Raw genomic sequence first — 19,476 nt, forward strand, 5'->3', positions numbered from 1 at the left:
GATATCTGTTTTACCATGGACCTCCATGGGCTGCCTCACCATGGTCTGCACCAGGGGCCACAGGGGAATCTGTGCTCTGGCACCTGGAGCACCTCCTACCCTCCTTCTCCACTGACCTTGGTGTCTGCAGGGCTATTGCTCTCACATTTCTCACTCCTCTGCTACTGTTTCTGCAGTGGTTTTTTCCCCTTCTTAAATCTGTTATTCCTGAGGTGCTTCCACCATAGCTGATGGGCTTGATCTTGGTGAGCAGTGGATCCATCTTGGAGCTGGCTGGTGTTGGCTCTGTAGGACATGGGGGAAGTTTACAGCACCTTCCCATAGAAAAACACTGTAGCCCCCTGCTACCAAAACCTTGGCATGAAAATCCAATACACATTGAATTATTAACCACTACTCTCTGATCCCAACAGTCCAGCCAGTTTTTCACTACCCTTGCAGTCTACTCATCCAGTCCACATCTCCTCAGTTTAGCTACCAGTGTACTACAAAAGACAGTGTTGAAAGTCTTGCTTCAGATAAGCTACATCTGTTACTCTCCTTTCATCCACAGACCCAGCCGTTTCATCATAGAAGTCAATCAGGTTGGTCAAGGATGATTTAACTTTGATAAATCTCTGCTGGCTGATTCCAGCCATCCTTCTGTCCTTCATGTGTCTGAAATGTGGAGGACTTTTCCTAGGAGCTGACCATGCTGTAATCCTTCCTTATTGATTTTTTAAAAATATTGATGTGGTATTTGTCTTTAACCAGCAACTGGGGAGTTCCCCCAGTTGTCACAGCCTTTCAAAGGTGACAAAGACGAGCCTCACAAATACATCAGCTGTCTCAACTTCTATGGATGCATCTTTTCTGGTCCTATGTCCAGAAATATTTAAATTCTTCCTAACTTGATCTTCCTGTAGGATGGGTGCATCAGTTCCCACAATTTACTACTATGCTCAGAGACCTGACCTTGGCAGTAAAAAACAAGGCAGAGAAGGCACTAAGTATTCCAGTCTTTTTTATGCAATTTGTCACTACATCTTTTCCGTCTTGCCTGCACTATTTAGCAGTGAGCTTACACTTTTCTTCACCTTTCTTTCAGGGCTGCTTATCTGTAGAAGCTCTTCTTCTTGTCCTCTATGTTCCTTGGTGGTTTTGACCCCAGCTTTCCTAATTCAACTCTTGAATTCCTGGGTGATGCTGCCAGATTTCCTGATAGCCTCCTTTCTATGTCTGAGCTCAGCTAGGACTTCCCTCTTCAGCCAGTCTGGCTTCCTGCCATATCTGCCCATCTTCTTGTGCAGTCACAATGGAGATTTGATTCAATGCTTCAAGGAGATTTGATTTGATTTGATTTGATTTGATTTGATTTGATTTGAAGACCAATCTTTTGTTTTCTTTCTTGGCTCCCAAGTTATTCCTGCAGACCTATTCCCTGACTAAGCTGAAGTCCACTCTCCTGAAGTTCAGGTCTTTGCTATGTACTTTCCTTGCTTCCCTTAGCATCTTAAATTCAACCTGTTTCCCCACTTCTTTTTAGGCTCTGATCTGCATACTTTGATCAACCTGCTTAGAAACCTTTCTCAACAGCAAGACTATTGGGAAAGACGCTCTCGCCTTTCTTTCTTATGCTGGTGCCATCACTTCCCACCAGTCCTCACTCCCAGAAGATAATCCATGGACATAGAAGTCAGAGGCTCTCCCTGTCTGTTTGGTCACCTTTGTCTGACCAAAGCTACACTGGCTTTGGTCTGCATAAAACATCCTCCTTTGGAGCCCATATCCTTAACTGGTAGGGTCAAAGAGGAACACCACCTTGGCCCTTTACCACAGCTCAGAGATCAGCAGTTGTCTTTGATCTGCTCCCGGTCTCTTTTGACAGCAACACTTGTGCCCAGATGGGTAAGGAGAAGTACACAGTAACAGTGAAAAGGCAGTAATAAGTAGCAATAATCCCAAGATACTGTTTGTCCTTCTGCGGTGTCCCACACCAGGGCCCAAGCAATCAGCTTCCTGACAGCTGCTCTGACCTGCAGGTGGGTACTCTGGCCCCTAGAGAAGGAAGTCTTTTAAATAAGACTAATCTTATTAGAGAAGTTTAAGGAAGTCCATTCCTTGTTTCATCTCATATTGATTATTCTTACTCTTTCTATTTGCCTTTTTTTTCCTGAACCCATAGTAGTTTCCTTGATAACTTATTGGGAAGGGCATGTTTATAAAGACTTAGCTTAGCTTACTCATTCTCTTTCATCTATCTTTTTGTGGAAGAGCTGATAGATAACTCCCTAATTATTGTTTATTAATGGCAGAAATTTACTGACCCACATTCTCACAGTCACTCTCAGTGTTTGTTTTAAATATTACATCCTTATTCTCTGTAATCGCAACTGATTATCCTGGGAAAAGCAAATGCTGACGAACAGCTCTACCACTTCATGCTTTTCCTCCCTGGGACTCACAATAACTGATTTGTTTCATCAGGCTGTTTCAACATCTCCTCTTTGGATGAATTTTCATGGGACGGTGCAAGGTTTAGATTCATCTGGAAAGAGGACAGAGCTGATGGCTGCACAGAGGCTGATGGTTTTCACAGGATCTATATTATAGACCCTGTGTAATATACAGGAGGAAGAAGTGACTGGTAAACATAACTATGAGCAGACAGTTTCAACTTCCTAGTAATGCTCCTGTATTATCTGCAGATACATAAGAACAGTTACGCTTTTAATTACATCTGGTCAGCTTAATATTAATTGCAGATTCTTTAGCACCCGACTAGGTTACAGAAGACTGGATAGCTGTTGGATTTGTCACAGGATGCTCATATCCCATAGCAATTTAATCAGCTGTGCTTACGTTTCATTCTTTAGCACATTGGCTTTAGACTGTAAATTGCTGAAGATACTGAGCACCTTCCTTCATGTTTGTCCATTTCCCAGCCCATCTGTTAGGCAGTATGAGCAATTATACATAACTGGTAATTCTGTATTTAATTTTCAGGGCTATTGATTTAGTAATATACCTAGAATCTCTATGAAATAATAAATTTTAAATTTTCTGGTGGTTTCTGCCTTCCTTCTTAAAAACTAAAAAGGATTCTATTCTAACTTAAGCCATGCTGGCTGATAGATCTCCATGAGAATATGGTAAAAATATAATAGAATGCCATTTCTGATTTAGTCAAACAAATTAAAAATTATTCTTTAGGGTGACAAATCAATTTCAACCTAGGTGATAATCAAAAATTTAGACCAGAGAAGAACATGACCTATAGCTTTGCTTTTGGGCAAGCATGAAAGTGTAACAGTACTATGCACACTGACCAGTGCTAAACTGGAAAGCAAGAGAAACAAAGCCATTAAATATTAGCCTGGAAATATATACATTTCAGCCAAGCTATATCTACTCAGGAAAACATAAGCACATCTTGATATTAAGCAGTAAATTAACAATTTTTCAGTATTATATTCCTAATGCCTCATTATTATGTTAATTTGTGGTGTTTTTCTAATTGAATTAATATATGGTCTTACTAGTATACCTTTAAATTGTGACTACAGGAGAACAGTACTAGAATTCACATCCTTTTTGTTTTTCCTTTTACTCAAACTCCAGAGGAGGCTGGAGCCCCTGATGCACAGAGTAGCATTGATGATGCTGCCAATCAGTGGCATTCTGCTCCCATGAGAAGCAGCATGGCCCACCTCCCTCCTCCTTTCCCACCAAGATGGGAAAGAAAAAAAGCAGCCACAACGTGGAATGTTCTCTCCTCTGAGTAGCATCCACAGCATTTGTTTCTGACTAGTTATATAGTCTGTTTTCTCATAGCTATTTTATCTCCCCCTCTTACAGTTTTGGGGAGGAAAAAAACCACTTATTGAAAATCTCCAGATGCCAAAAAAAATGCTATATTGAAGCAACATTGACATAGCACACATGAAGTGTTTTACAGATATTAGTGTTCAGCTTGAGACCAGACTCAGAATCTTTATGTAAACCCTTATTGCAAACTGGTAAGTCCAAAGACTGAAAGATCTGAAGAAACTGTAAGTTGAAAAATGCACAGAGGAAACATTAATCTTCTACAGGTGGGCAGAAGAACAGAATACTTGGATACTCAGAGCAAGAATGAAGTGACTTGTAGGTGTTGTCTTTACTTTGTAATGACACGGCACTTCAGCGAAAGATAGTTATCATTAAAGAAAAGTAACACTGGATTGTCATTAACAGGATGAGAAAAGCACTTGGCAGGTAACAGAGAAGAAAACCCCTGAAAGAAATGTTTTCTGTGAGACTTTTTTTTTCCTGTGAACTGAAGGAATGTAAACTACTGCCATGGATATATTAGCAAGAATAAGAGGGATATTCAACACTGGGAACTCCTGAACATTTCATAACTGAAATCTATTTGGCCATCTGCCTGGACTTATGGGCTGCACCTAGCTGGCGTTGAAACCAAACAGGGCACTCTCACTGTTAGCATCACGATGGGAGTATTATGTGGAGGTAGTAATTGATGCAGAAGTAGTTCTCTTGTATGCTAAAAAAAACCTACAATGGCTCTGGTTAGCACTGTAAAATTTCATGTTGAAGTCAAAGACCACATGCTATACCTTGGCCTCACTGTGGGACACTTCTAATGGGTGAGCACTGAATTTATACAACCCCATGGATTATATACATGACTTATTCTGCTTGATTCCCTTGAGCTGTAGGATTCTAATGCAAAAGGCTCTTTAAAGGCCCAAAGATGGGTTGTAGGACTCTTCTTTGAGTAGCTGACAGGAGATACATGGGTAGCAGGGAGGTCTATATGACACTTTTCATCTGTGTGAATATATAAGCAACTCAAAGGCTCAGATAAACTTTTGGCGTTCTACAGCAAAAATAAGAATAAAAAACCATGCTAATATTGAATTGATTAATTGAACATGCTAATTTCCCATTAAAAAGTCTACCCACACCCATCTGCTGTGGAATACTCAGTTTATTAGATCTTATTGATCTTAGAGTGTCAATGGGTTTGGCAGAAATATTCATGAATAACTGGGTTATAAATTAAGCCAAAGCTATCAGAAAAATAAAGGTGAAATCTTGGCCCTGATAAGAATCACATCCAATTTTGACTTATCTGATCAATAACTAGCACCTAAGAGATGGGCATTGCATGCTTTCAAGAGAGGTATTAGCTCACAGATGAACCTAAATACCAAAGATCCCAAATTGAACCATGATGGGAACCAGGCAACTTAAAATAGGACCAAAAGCATCCAACACCCAAATCTAAATTGCTGCGTGAAGTAATTACACAGTGGGTACAAGAACAAAATTCAGAGCGTGAGGTTATGTAAATTCACCCCCACTCCAAAATGTCCTCAGAGCCTGAGGTACTTCCATCTACTTGAGCTGCAGTGCCTGTGTGCTCCCCTGTGTATGCCCTCAGGCAATCCAGCAATTCGGCCACCAGACAGACCAGGGTAAGTCATGGCAACTGGCACGCCAATAATGATTGCCTTCTGAGCCTGAGTGATGTTTTGCCCCACCTACCAGGTATGTAAGGCAATCCCAGAAATGCTTGACTTCCAAATTTACTTCTTGGTTGAAGCTCATCACTGTCTGTTGCTTCCAGATTCCTTAGTCCTACTCTCTGTCAAGCTATTGCCATTTTTCCAAAGTCTTTCCCTGTGACATGGAGTTGCTTCCCTTTAAGGGATTTGCCCTGCTATTTGTTTTAATGGTCTCTTTGCTTCCCCGGCTTCCTACGTAGTGCTCTTGCTACAGTTCTGGCTGCCACGTTCCTGAACTAATTTGTTCCTAGCCTTGGCTTTTCCTGATTGTAATATTTAGTCGCATTTTCCAGGCTGTCTTTAAACCCCAGGGGTGATCACCCACATTCCGCCATGTCTGATAATTTACTGAGGACACTAATTTATGCCTTTTTTTCTCAAGGCATGGAGTGGGACTCAGTCCTCTTTTCAGGTGTGGCCAGGGAACCTCTAGTCTCTTGTTGGGCCAGAAAACAAACATTAATGGTGATATGACTGTGAGATAGAACATATTCTTGTAGGTAGGATATTCCTGAATTAAGGCTACCATTTCCATCACTATTTCTACATCACACCTGGAACTCCTGGAAAAAAATGGAAGCCAATATAGCATTTTGTACAGAGCCTGCTGCATGAGTTAAATAAGATCCAAATATGCAACCACAGGGAGTCCCAGCAGAGAGTAAGGCCAAGCAATACCTAGTTTTTAGCCCCTTGTCAGACTTAGGCAAGAAGCAGGCACCAGACAGTCAGTCCTGTGAAGACTGAGGCAACTCTGAGCATGTGGGGAAGTGAATCCCTAAGTACCTGGGGCACTTTCAAGACAAACAGGGAGGCAACCCTGGAATTTAAGTGCCTGCAGGGTTAGGTGTCAAATGAATGTGGGATTTCAGGACCATAGTTTGGGACTTAGGTGTTTTATGTGGGACACAGGCAGGATTTGGGCCCCTGTGTACTTTATTGCCCTTTTACCACCAACTCCAAAGTGTAGAAATCCAAAGCAGTCTTCATATATTCTGACAGGAAATTATCTGAATCTCAAATGTTTGCATGCATGTACCGTTTCTGAAGGAAATTTCACACATCTGTTGTATTGGAAAAGAAAAAAAATTGATGACAAAGTTGATGATAATCCATTCCTATTTTTCTGTAATTTGTGTATGGGTTTTAGACTGGAGGTTTGTTTGTTTCAGAGCTATTGGAATAGTTTTATATTAGAACAGTGATTGTTTCTGGTTTGAAAAAATAAAAAGGTGGAATCAATTATTTGAATAAATAGTGTTATCTCAACCAGTGTGTTAGTTGATTTCTGTAACAACTTCAAAGTCTGTATTTATCAGATTATCTTTGTAACTCCAATATTAGCATGTTTCAGGTTTGGGGGTTTTTTGGTTTTTTTAAATCTCACATAGAGGTTGCAGTCAAGCTAAACGGATACTGAGTAAGGCAAAGTCTAATCTAGATACTCAATCATCTTCTTTTTCACCATGCTGGAATGATACCAAACAGGAGAAGGATAATTTGTTGCATAATACCTTTCTAAGGTATGAAGTACTATGAAATGTTGCAAAATTGTGTTGGTTCAGATAAACCTAGACTGACTTGTTCTATTGCATGTGCCTGGATTAAACTGACATAAACTGGCTGCTGACATAAACATGACCATCATTTAAAATTTCCTAAATGACTGGCTAATTCTTACGAATGTCTGTCTTAACTAATGGTCTTAAAAATGCCTTTCCTGAATTAAGAGATCCAAACCTTCTACATCAGTCAGGTACAATTAAAAGTACTGGGCCTCCACAGATATGTTTGGATCAAAATCACACATTATTCTGACACAGCCATATTTAACAACCAGGCTTTAATTTTGCCCAAAGTTTGAAAAATATTAACAACCAAACCCCTTTGCTTACTTTTGTGTATCAGGATTTTTTAGGGTATGTTAACACTGAAGCACAAACGTCAGATACCTCAAGGCTTATGTGGAATGCATATTTCTTGTATGTGTCTCTCCAGAGAGATAGGTAACTCTGCACATTTTCTAGGTGCTCTTTGGTGCTAATGCTAATCTAGACCCTGCCAAGATAATCTAAGAGGATTTGAAAAAAAGTGTGCCTTGTACTTCTCCATTTTTGTTCTTCTGTCATTTAAACTGTATATTTTCAGGCCAAACACACCTATTTTTTTTGGTGTGGAATGAAGTAGCACAGGTCTGCTGAACATACCCTCATCTGCCTGGTCTGCCATGAACTCAAGGTACCTAACAGGTAGAGTGTCAGGGAGAGGACACATCACAACCGAAGTGGCCCAGACTCCTTGCTCTCCAGTGCTGTTTAGGTGAAGTGGTTCACCAACACCAATTAATTTACCTTTGCTCTGGCAAAGCAGAGTCCCAATTATAACTGGCACCTAAATGGAAATGTAGCACACAGACTCAGTAGTATATTTATCTGGTTTCTTCAATGGTGAATGTCAGAAAATGCCATGGTTATGACAGCTGTGGTCCTCTAGTCAAGGAAGTAGAATGGAATAATTTTAGGCTAAAATAAGAGAAGAATAGCTATTTGAATCTTTACAGTGTCTATCCAATGTCCAAAAATCCTATCCAGATATAGCAGACAGGACTTTCTGCTTTGTTCCTAGCCATCTGTCAAGGACAGCTTCTACCTGCCATCAGGTCTCCTGTCTCTGTCCTCGGAAATGCTTAAAATCCAAATGGACATGGTCCTGAACAGCCTGCCCTTGCTGACTCTGCTTGAGCAGGGAGCTGCACTTGACAACCTTCAGAGGTCCCTTTCCACCTCAAGTGTTTTGTGATTCTATGATTTTCATGCTTATGTAGCTTGCTTTACTGAAACTGACTTTTTTTTCTCAATTCCTTATGCAGTTCCTGAGGGTACAGTTATCTTTCTTTCCAGTTCTGCCCAGTTTTGGCACGATGCATATTTAATTTTGGGGAAAATCACTTTCTTTTTAAGTCATTCTGTTTAGTTAATCACAAAACAAATAAATTACAACTCAGAAAAGAACTGAATCTGCCGCCCAAACAGGTGTACATATTGGTTGGAGTAAAACAGCAGCATAGGTAAGACTTAGCTGCTCAGCCAACTCCTCTGTATTTTGTGTTCCCCTGCCTTGCTCACATCCTTTTCCTCCTGCCATAAAAAACCAGCATTAACTTATATCCATCAATTTATGTAGTGTTTGTCAATTATTGTCTTAAAATGACTATTGTATGATGAATTTAAAGTTTTTCCAGAACACAGATTTCCAACATTTTTATTACGCCATCTTAGTATTTGTAGCAGACCATTGTAACATCCATGGCCCATCAGTAGCAAGCAAAAATCAGAACTAAAACCACAAGTGCCCCGAAAGCTCCTTACATCAGACAAATGCGTGCTTGTTAGGCGCAATTTAGGACAGACGGTATCCGTCAGCGCACAACAGCGTTTCCTAAGGAAAGCTGGACCTCAGGGTCATTTCAGAGAAGATTCCTAAAAGCACCGAGGAACACATGGGATAGCCAGGTCCTGCCAGGGGCTGGTCACGATACGACCTGACACGATCCTCCCCTCTGCAAGGTGTCTCAGGCTGACCTTTCACGCGGGAGCGGCTCTGCCTCCCTACGGAATCCCTTCCTCGTCCTCCTCGGCATAACGAGCCAGCAGGGCGGTCAGAGCCAATTTATTCCCAGGGAGAGGGATAAGCAGCTAATTAATTAACGTGGCGGGCACCGAGACAAAAAGCAGCGCTGCAAGGTTTGGGGTGTGCTGGCTCCTGAGTCCCTCGGCTGTAGAGCTGACTTTCTTTATTCATGTTTTTCGCCTTAAATTAGGAGGGGCCGGGGGGCGGCCGCGGGAGGCTGCGGAGCCCCCGGCGCGGTGCGGGCGGGCGCGCAGCCTTTCCCCGCGCCTTGCACAAGTGTCCGGGGCGCGGGGCACACCTCAGGGTTAGAGAAAACAACAACAAGATAATGGCCCCTAATGCGCACCCTGGGCAGGGATCACACGTGGGCCGCTCCCTTCCTGTGCGACCGGCGGGGAGCCCGCCTGCCGCGGCGCTGCGCGGCTCGCTCCGCGGGGAGGGACCGACGCGTCCGGCGGTGGGCAGGGAGGGAGGGAATCTCCTTATTAAACGCATACACCGGGGCGGGCGGCTGCCACCGCCGCCCCGTCCATGCCCGCGGACAGCCCGAGAGCGCCGTGCTCCCCCCACTGCCGCTGCCGCCCCGGCTGCCGGCGGGAGATCCCCGCGGCCGCGCACAGCCCCGCGGAGCCCGGCATGGCGCGGCGCAGCCGCTTCCAGCGCCTCTTCGGCCGCAGCGAGTCGGAGGACTCGGAGCCCGAGGGGGCGGCCGCCGCCCCCCGCCGCCGCCCCTCCGCCGCCGCCGCGCCCAAGCGGCGCCCCGCGTTCCCCCACTGGCGCCCGAAGAAGAAGGAGCAGCATCCCCGGGGGGGCGGCGGTGCCGCGCCCGCCTGGACCCCGCCGCCCGCCTCGCCCCTCGAGTCCCCGGCCCCGCGGTAAGCACGACACCTGAGCGGGCGGCGGGGGGACCGGCGGGCCGGGCACGGCTGGAGGCCAGGGGGTTTTCTCCCGAGGAGGGAAGCGCGGGTCCCGCAGCCGCCTTCCCGTCCCGCGCTCGCCTCAGCCTGCTGGCGGAGCGGCGCCCAGCCGTGTTGACAAACAGCAGCGCCCGTGTGAATAAGTAACATTCAGCCCTGTGCCCGGAGCAGGGGGAGGCTTCCCGGCCCAAACCAGCCTCCTAAGGGCGGCTGGTGTGCGTGAATGGCTTTTCCTCTTCTGCAGCAGCGGGCTTGTCCTGTGCTCGCTTTTTCTGGACCTAGTAGAGGAGGAAGATGAAAGAGAAGGATTTGACAGCACTCTGCTACATTGCTCCCCGTAGCTGTTGCTCCCCAGTGTGGTTCCAAGTCCCCCGTGAGTAATGACTATCTAGTGCATGCTGGCTTCTTGGGGACACAGGCATTCCCCAGGGGCTGTTTACAGCCTGTGGCCGCAGCATGCAGAGCCTCAGTGAGACTGTGGGGTTGCCGAGCAGTAAAGTCTCTGACGTGAAGGTAATTCACAGTAGCATATGGTGAACTTGAGGCTACGTCAGGAAAGGGTTTAGTTAATACTGCTCAGATCTGAACATCACAAGCCGGGCGGTGAGAAGATGTCAGTGCTGCCTACATTAAAAAAAAAAAAGCTGTAAGCTATTGATTTCTCAGGTATTTGGTTCAAATCGAGAAATCTGTAAGTTTCAGAAGGTGGTTTTGTATGAAAATACTAGTACTCGCTGGAAAAATAGGCATCAGGTAGAAGTTAGAACTTGACTAAAGTATTGTCTAATTATGTTTGTATTTGGTATTGAAATGTATTATTGAAGACTTTAAATGCCAACCTCTTTTATAAAAGGAAAAAATAATGCTTATGTTTAGGTATTTGTAGGAAAGAGAAAATGAAATCTGCTTTTCAGAACTTTTAAACCAGGAAATTATGTATTTCATAATGCTATTGAGTGGCCAAGCTCAGGGCAGTTCTGCAGGTGACCTCAAGCAGGAGCAGATCCCTCTTTTGCCTTCCGAAGGCCAGATAAAACAGCAGGGTGGAAGCGAGTCCCAAACAAGGCTGGCACTGAGTTCAGATCCCAGTTGCTCAGGACTGTGTCCACTAGAGTTTTGAAATCTTCCAAGAAGAGAGAGTGCACAACAAATTTGGGCAAGCTGTGTTACTGCCTCATGTGAAATATTTTCTTGTGGTAGAAGGCTGGAGCATATTTCAACTCACAGCTTGTGCTGTGCCTGCCATGCACTACTGAAGAGTCTCATGGCTCTTGGTGACCCTCTCATGCATACTGGCAGACAGGCGATGGGTCCTTCCTGTGGTCATCTCTTCCCTGGGCTGAACCAGCCCCACTCCCCCAGCCACTCCTAAGGGCAAGATCTCCAGCCCCTCAGTGTCTTGGGGCCCTGTGCTCAACCTCTTTTATCAGTGCTCATTCCTTTTTATCAGTGTGTTTTGTATTGAGTGGCCTAAAACTGAGCTGAATATCTAGATGTGGGCAAATGAATGGTGGCATAAGAGAAGTGGCGTAAGTCTTTAGGTGTGGGTTCGTTTTTCTTCCAGATAGCAGGATTTTTTTACTGCATAAATTTGTTTCCAAGTTCTGTGCCTAAATTACAAGAGAAGTCTAGTAATTGCAAGTCTTCTGAAAGGATAGGTTTGTAACTCCTGTTATAAAACACTGGGGGGTTTGGGTTTTGGTCAGGGAACCAATCCTTCTGCTATTAATGACAGGTTGGGTTTGTGCTTCAGCACATGAAAATACACATATATGTCACCGTCTTTAACTGCAGTTGGCTGTGTTCAGAGAGCACAAGCTTCTCATTTATGTAACTTTCTACCATCCTTGTCTTTCAAAAAAGATGGAATGAACTAAGCCTTTAATATACAGCCAAAAACACTAAATGCATTTTTAAAAATATGTTGAAGATTATAGTAGCATTTCTCAAAAGACATGGTTTGAAGTATTTTATTTTTATTACATCAATGGTAGGTTGTAATGTTTGATCTCAAGAATACTTTATAGGCCAGATAAGGCATCCTGTTAGGAAGGATGGTTTTGAAGATACAAGATGCTTAATTAGTGGCCGTGGTTTTAGCTATGGTTTGGCACATGGCAAGCACGACAGCTGTCAGTTTGAAGACACCTATTTATATGATACGCCAGTTAAAAAATTATCTCATCATCAGCTCTTTTGCTAGTCTTATTGTTGTGTTGTTATGTTATTATGTTATCTTTTCAGGTAGCCAATACTTTTCCTTGCTGCTAATTATTTATCTGGAAGAGCAGTACCCAGTATGGTATAAAAAATATCTTGTGAGAAAAACCAAACAAGTATCAAGCTGCCTTAAACTTGAAACTACAAGTGTGCATTCTCCTGTCTCTACGAAATTTGTGTTGTACTGCCTGTATTCATGGGCTTAAGTCAGGGCAGCCAGATGAACTCCTCTGGTTACTTTTTCCAGCAAAAGCTTGTAGAATCTCTTTCCCTCAGATAATACCTACAAGTCTGAGCCTCTAAACAGAAGAAGGTGCAGTAAAAAAAAAGGAAAAGAATTACAGTTGTCACCATGCCATAGATAACTGCATCATATTATGAAACCAATTTTTACTTGTCCCTTGGAAGTCATGTCTTTACACAGCTGTCATGGTTTGGACACTGAATGATCTCCACCCAATGGCAACTTTAAAAATGAAGAGGATGACTTGGAACTGAACTTTGGAGCAGGCAGTTGACTGCAGGAGGACAAAGAAAACTGTATATCTTTGGGGTGTGTTTGTTTAGCAGTGCTTCTCACAATGTATACTACCCTATGAATCTGGAGCTTTTTGTATTTGATGGTCAAGACAAGACAAGTTACTTGGTCCAGTTATGAGTTGGCTACCATATAAATGACAGTAGCTAGGTTCTTGCCCCAGATGTGTCAGTGTAATCACCATGAAAAAGGAGGATATTTTTGCTGCTTATTACTTCCTCAGTTTCGAGAAACACGGGTATTTGCTATTCAGTGTGTCAGAAATGCTACCACCAGCAACACCCCTTGTTTTTATTATTGCTCTCCCCCGATTAAATTAACTCAGCTCGCCTTCAACAATGTATTAAGTATGTGAAGGCAGATAAACCTGTGTGACTATTATTCTACAGTGATTTGGCATGGAAACAAAAACTATTAAGGATTCAGTAATAGCATAAAAATAAGGAAAGGGAAACAGCATTAGGCTGCATCCAAGGAAAGTTAGACTTATCTTGGGGATTATACCTTATCTTGGGGTGGAACATGCACATCCATGAGATATGGTGAATGTGAAGAAACGTTATGTTTTGAGTGGAAAAAGTGTCAGTGAGACCAAGATCTGCTATCTCTTCCCTACTTCCATGTTCTCTAAGTTACTCTTCTGTGACTTCTGTGTTAGGTGAAGGAGCTATGGTTCACAGCCCATGTGTAACATCATCTTTTGGAAAAAGATGAAGAACAAATGCTTCATCCTGTGAAAAACAGAGTGTGTAATAACACAGACCATTAGTAGCCCAATTGACTGACAAGAATAAAATGTAGAAAACTGTTACACAGGTGGCTGTTTTGCAAAGTAAAATATGAGCCCTCAGTTCAATGTACTTTATATGTTTAACTTCACATTTGTGCATCGTCTGGTTGATAAAAAGAAAAAGGAAACATTCACCCATGTTCTTTTGTAACACTGAATATGGATTTCTGCAAGTGTTCCTAGTTGCACTTAGTTAATGGGAAATGGAAATGGAAAAGGGTAATTCAGTTTGATGTATAATTCTTGGTAATCTGTAATGTAAGCATAACTCATTAGGAATAAAGATGTAGTATTTTAATTTTTTTATAGGGGAGAGAAGATATCTTAAGCTGTCATGATCAAAGAATTAAAAGCAGATTTTTTTTCTGAGTTTCTTTTCTACATTGTGACCTAATGAGGAAATTGGTCCTTAGAAAAAATATATGTTTCTACAAAGATACTTAGAGGAATGATGTGCTAAAAAATTCATTTGCTTTTTTTTGCATTTTTAAGAAGTAAAAAATACTGTCCTGTGAAAGTGTAATGACATCTGTGCCATGAAAGTAGTAGTCTGTCTCTCCTGCATGAGTTTAACATCAGCTGCAGGTTTGGTGGCTGTGTAAACACCACGGTGAAGAACACTCTCTTTTTAATTTTGTCCTTTTCAAAATCAAATGAGAGTCTGAAAAATATGAAGCAGTAAGACTGCTGGTGTCTTCCTGGTCAACCTGCTTGGATGTCAGGGTATGAAAGGTAGATCCTGGTAGAGAAGAGTGGCACCTCATTCCTGACTGCTGTGGTGCACAAGAATTGCTGACTTTCTTTGCTTGTGCTTTTCCCCTTAAATTAGAAAAGAATATCTTTAAAAAACAAAGAAGTGAATTAATGGACTCATGCCATTCACAGTCAAGGATTTTTTCCTTGGTTTTTTGGGTGCTTCTATCTTTGTTGGATGTTTATTTGAGGAGATGGTGTACCTTACTGTATCTGGGTGAATCTGATCCATGGTAGTGCTGAGTTCCGTTCAGGTGACAGGAGTTCTGTACAGAATATTTAAATGTCTGTTAAAACAAGGACTGTTGTGAAAAGCAGGTTCTATCCTCCTCAAACTAGGTGCCAGTGTCAGATCCACACTTGGAAATAGTGACAAATAAAAATAGAATGCTGTTTTGGGAAATTACTGTTACAAAACATCACTGTAGAAACCACCCAGGAAGATGCACAAACAAAAAGTTCTTATTGAGTGCAGGTACATACAGCTGGCACTTAGTGATGCATGGAGTGCTAAAAACGGTATTAAATACTGAGTGCATACTAATTCAGTGAGTACCGCTTGTCTGAATGAGGAAACAGCAGTTTTCAATTGCTGCTCTTTCTCAACATATCTATCCCTTGTCTCTTCTCCTTGTCTTGGTCCTTGCTCCTACAACTCTGTCCCATCTTTCCTTCCCTCTCCACCCTCTCAAGATTTACATCATGCAGGTTATGCTGCACATGCTAGTGGGCTCCTGCTTGCACGGAACAGCAAGAGCGGTACTTTATTGCACCTGTGGTGATCTCAGGGAAAAGGCAGGACAACATCTGTAGATAGAAATTAGCATGCTATAGAAAGGGTCAATATAATTCGTTTAATTTACTTCATATACAAGATGACATGCATATCCTCTAATTTCAGATATCTGCATCTGAAATAGTTCTTCACTTTATAATTAAGAAGGGCAAATAGTCATGTCTGGGTGCAATACATCTCACCTTAAGGTGAGTGTCTAAACCAGGCTAAATGAATTGCATCTTAGAAGTGCAAGCTTCTTCTCGTTGACTTTAAAAGCTGCCTGAAGGTGACACCTCCAACATCTAAATCTGGGCATCTGAGTTCCATCGATGTTATCCAATATGAGGGAGTCCATAGGCTGATAGTCCATGTAGGAGATGCTTCAGTGCAAAGTCAAACAGTCATGAGTTTCAAAAACTGTGTTCTGGTTTTTCATGTGCAGCTTTAAGGCACCTTCTTTGTTCACAAGCAGTCTGGTTTTAGAGACTCATTTTTGCATAATTCCTGTTATTCCATATACGCTGTTATTCATTTGATTGTGGTTAAGACTTTCCAAGTTTCTTTAGGGAACTGGGATTGATCCCTACTTCTGCATTTTCTTGGGAAGGCTGGGAAAGGCATGGGAAACAAACCTTCCCCAGACGGCTAGAGTAAGAGAACAGGGGAAGCAGGAGAAAGGGGAGAGGATGCTACTACACCTATGGTCTGATTTGCATTTTAGCCAAAATAGTAATGCTTAGGAAAGTTACATTCTGCTGGAAATATAATCCTGTGATAGGAAAGATGGGGAACTGTTGATACTAAGCAGTTCTTCCTTTAGCAGCTTGCATTTTAAAACAGAATAAAAACATGAGGACCTGTTCTGTCATCAGAGGTTCCTGTGCAAGGAGAAAAAAAGCCTTCTTCAGCTTTCAAAACAGACAGAAGTCATCAATGGTTTGCATGCATGTAATGCATCTGATAGCAGTGTATTTTTGTATATACGATTCTTATATTCATCACACCAGCAAACCTTCTGCTGTACAGCTTATCTTCACACGTGTTTGTTCATGCAGCCACATACTGTGAGCTCACACAATCTATCATCAAATATTTAATCATTAGGTGCTCCCTTGAGACAAGAAGGGAAAGATCAGGCAAAGACTGATCAATAGAAGAGATTGGCCTCCTTTAGTGCTCTCTGAAAAAAACCTCCATAGTATTTATTTAAAGACAATAAGATATCATCTTCTGTATTATTCTGGAACTGTACTTGGAAATTCTGAAATAAACATTTAAAAAATATTAGTTGGATAAAATTTCATTTTGGTACCTGAATCCTTTATTCATTTAGAATTCACAGTTATGAAGTCAACCAAACTAAAATTTTAAAGTATCCTGAGCTATGAAAATCTGTAAAACAGACATGTTTGATGAATTCCCCAAATCCTGAGTTTCAGGTAGACCCCAACACCAGAAGCAAAACTTCCATTTTTGTTGTCCCAAAATTGGTTCTTTTACTCTGTGTGCAAGGGGCCAATCCACACATATAGTCAAGGTATTTGATTTATTTACAGTTCTGTGCAGAAAGGGGTGCTGGGTGTCAAACCCACAAAGCCAGCACTACCAAAACTTTTCACTATACATTTTAGCATTGATTCATTGGCTACAAGTTACACAGTTCTCATATTAATTAGTGTTCTATCTTCTCTTGGTTAATGATTCTTTCGCTTCTCATGCTAATCAGTCCCATGGTGTTTCTCTTCTTTTGGGCTGATGGGTTTTTGGGTCGATGAGTCGGTGGTCGGGATCTCCCCCTGCAGAATTACCTTTTACCCGGTCAGAGCTGATTCAGCACAGTTGCTGGGTAGGGTTTATTAGTTTGTTCCTCATCTTGGGGATTCTGTCAAATGTCCTTGTGGCCCATAAATTCTGCATTCTTTGTGTCTGCTGTCAATGGTACATCCTTCTTCCCAACTTTGCTAACCTCCCTCTAGGTGTGAGATGGCTGAAACCTGTCAGGCCCTAAAGCTTAACAAGGCATTTCTACCAACAAGTAATTTGTCTTTGTAACACCTGGACATCACTTAGAGCTTGTTGTCTGCTCTCTGTTTCACAGATTAAATCTCCCCTCTTGTTGATTAGGCTTGAAAGTATACAAAGATCAAATATCAAAAAACTCCTTTCTTAAGAAAGTTTTTACATATTTCACGTTTTCCAACATTTTGACAAAAGAAAATATAAAAATCTCAGTAAGGATACCTTATTGCAGTGCTCCTTGTGCAGTTTAATCACTCCATAAGTACTCTAAGAAAAACAGGCAAAGAGGGGCCCCCGTGCATCCTTTAATCAGCTTTTTTATAGTTGGTCTTTCTTCTTTGTAAGCTACTTCTTTATTGCCTCCAGCATATTTTGAACTGTTGCTGGTGCCACAGCTGTGGTGCTGCTGTTGAGGCAAGGCTGTAGGTCAGGAATACTGTCCGATGCCATTCAAATCCAGAAGCATAAGCGGCCAAGTCCACAGACTATGAGCAGTTGAGCAGAAAACACTTAAGTTGCATGGCCTAGTGGAAACCATAATTTTCTATTTGTCCCTTCTTTATGGCCAGGAGTAGGTGCCACAATGCAGTCTCTCAGGGCTCATGGAGAGTCATGTAGATGGCTTCTAATTAAAAGATGACTTTTTCTAGGAAAGTGGGAGAGAACCTCTAAAATCAGTGGACTTGTGAGGAGAAGCTGCTTTTTAGGAGGTGAGGAGCTTGTATGTTTTTTCCTGGCAGGAGGCTAGCAGAATTTCTCATGCTTGCACCTTGCAACTTGCACCCCTTGCATCTTAGTCCTTCCCTGTGCACCTCCAAGTAGAGATTGGTCCCTGCTAAGCAGCCAGTTTCTACAGCCAGGTGTTTCTTGTACCTCACACCCCAGCATCTAAGCATCTTGGTGGCCCTTCTCTGTACTCACATCATTTTGTACACCTTTCATGTACAGGAGATGTACAGGTAGCCCACATTGTCACAAGGGCGTGCTGCTGATAATGATTGATAGTAGAATAATATGAAGACTAAGGACTTGCAAAGACTCGGCACTGTGAACCTGTGGATTTCTGGGGGAGTGCCTATAGTTTCTTATTCTTTGACTTTCAGAAAGTTTTACTGATCTGTTTGGTTTTGTTTCCATAATTTTAATTCCTTGGAAACCACCGGTGGGATTTCACAGTGGACATTCCACAACAGCCAGGGACGTGCTGTGTGATTAGCAGTCCTGACACATTTTCCTACCCTTGGCTGGGAATCCTGTGACACTTACGAATTATTTAGTGAATAACCAGTAATTCTTGTGGCAAAATAAATATTTTGGATTTTGGTACAGTATAAACACATTTGGCATAAAATGAAACCATATGTTTATTAATAAGATTCTGTAACATTGTAGTGCCATCTCCATCTTCTAGGAGAGCATTTTGATGATTCACCCCTGGTTATACTGTTTTACAGATAAAGTACAAATAATTCATTCTCCATGGTAGAGGGAGGACACCTATGCTGGACCTTCCCTGTTGTCCCCTCTTGAAGCAAATTTGTGACCTCCCTTAGCTATGTGCAAAAGCTGAAGGAGTAGGGGAGAAAATAGGGATGGAAATGGTAAGATATCTATCCTATGTTCTCTCTGTTGGAAATGAAATGTTATGTTCTTTCTCTTTGAAGATTTGTGGGCTTGGTGAAGAGGAAGAAATTGTTGAGTCTGGAAGGCTGCAATTAGGTCACCCTGAAGCTGCCTCTTTTCCAGGCTAAACAATCCCAATTACCTCAGCCTTTCCTCAGATGAGAGGTGTTCCATCCCTCTAATCAACTTGGTGTTCCTCCTCTGGACTTGCTCCAGCAGGTCACTGTCCTTCCTGTGCTGGGGAACCAGAGCTGGATGCAGCACTCCAGGTAGGGTCTCGCCTCCCTCGGTTAGAAGTTGTCTAGGAACAAGGTACCTTCTCTTTGGAAGCAGCATAGCTGGGTTTGTCTAGCTACCATAAACAAAAATAGCTTAGTGCTATCACATTCTGTAGAGAGGCAGATTGATTGATTGGGCTGATGGATTTGTTTCTACAGCACTGAGAAAAATCTCTTGTAGTCAGCCTGGAAGGGCAAATGTGCAGACACAGCACCCAGCTAACACAGTGACATGGCTTTTGAACTAAAGCTGCTTTTTGCCTGGCTGATTCGGACTTGGGCACATTGAACGCAGATGTCTGCTTCACTCCACCTTGTAGAGATATTCTGAGTTAACTTTGTGGGATTCTTCTGATTTGTGGCTGGATTCCTTAACTT

The 19,476-nt window shown here is 42.4% G+C and overlaps 1 protein-coding gene across 1 annotated transcript in view; it reads left to right on the forward strand.

Moving 5' to 3' along the window:
- The first annotated feature begins 9,971 nt into the window (after positions 1–9,971).
- Positions 9,972–19,476, forward strand: part of CRYBG1 (crystallin beta-gamma domain containing 1) — a 99,160-nt gene continuing 89,655 nt past the window's right edge. The window contains exon 1 of the mRNA XM_032101373.1: positions 9,972–10,057. The gene's annotated coding sequence lies outside the window, so the exon portion shown is untranslated. The remainder of the gene's footprint in view (positions 10,058–19,476) is intronic.

Source organism: Corvus moneduloides, chromosome 3, assembly GCF_009650955.1.
Source record: "Corvus moneduloides isolate bCorMon1 chromosome 3, bCorMon1.pri, whole genome shotgun sequence".
In the NCBI taxonomy this organism is placed as follows: Eukaryota; Metazoa; Chordata; class Aves; order Passeriformes; family Corvidae; genus Corvus; species Corvus moneduloides.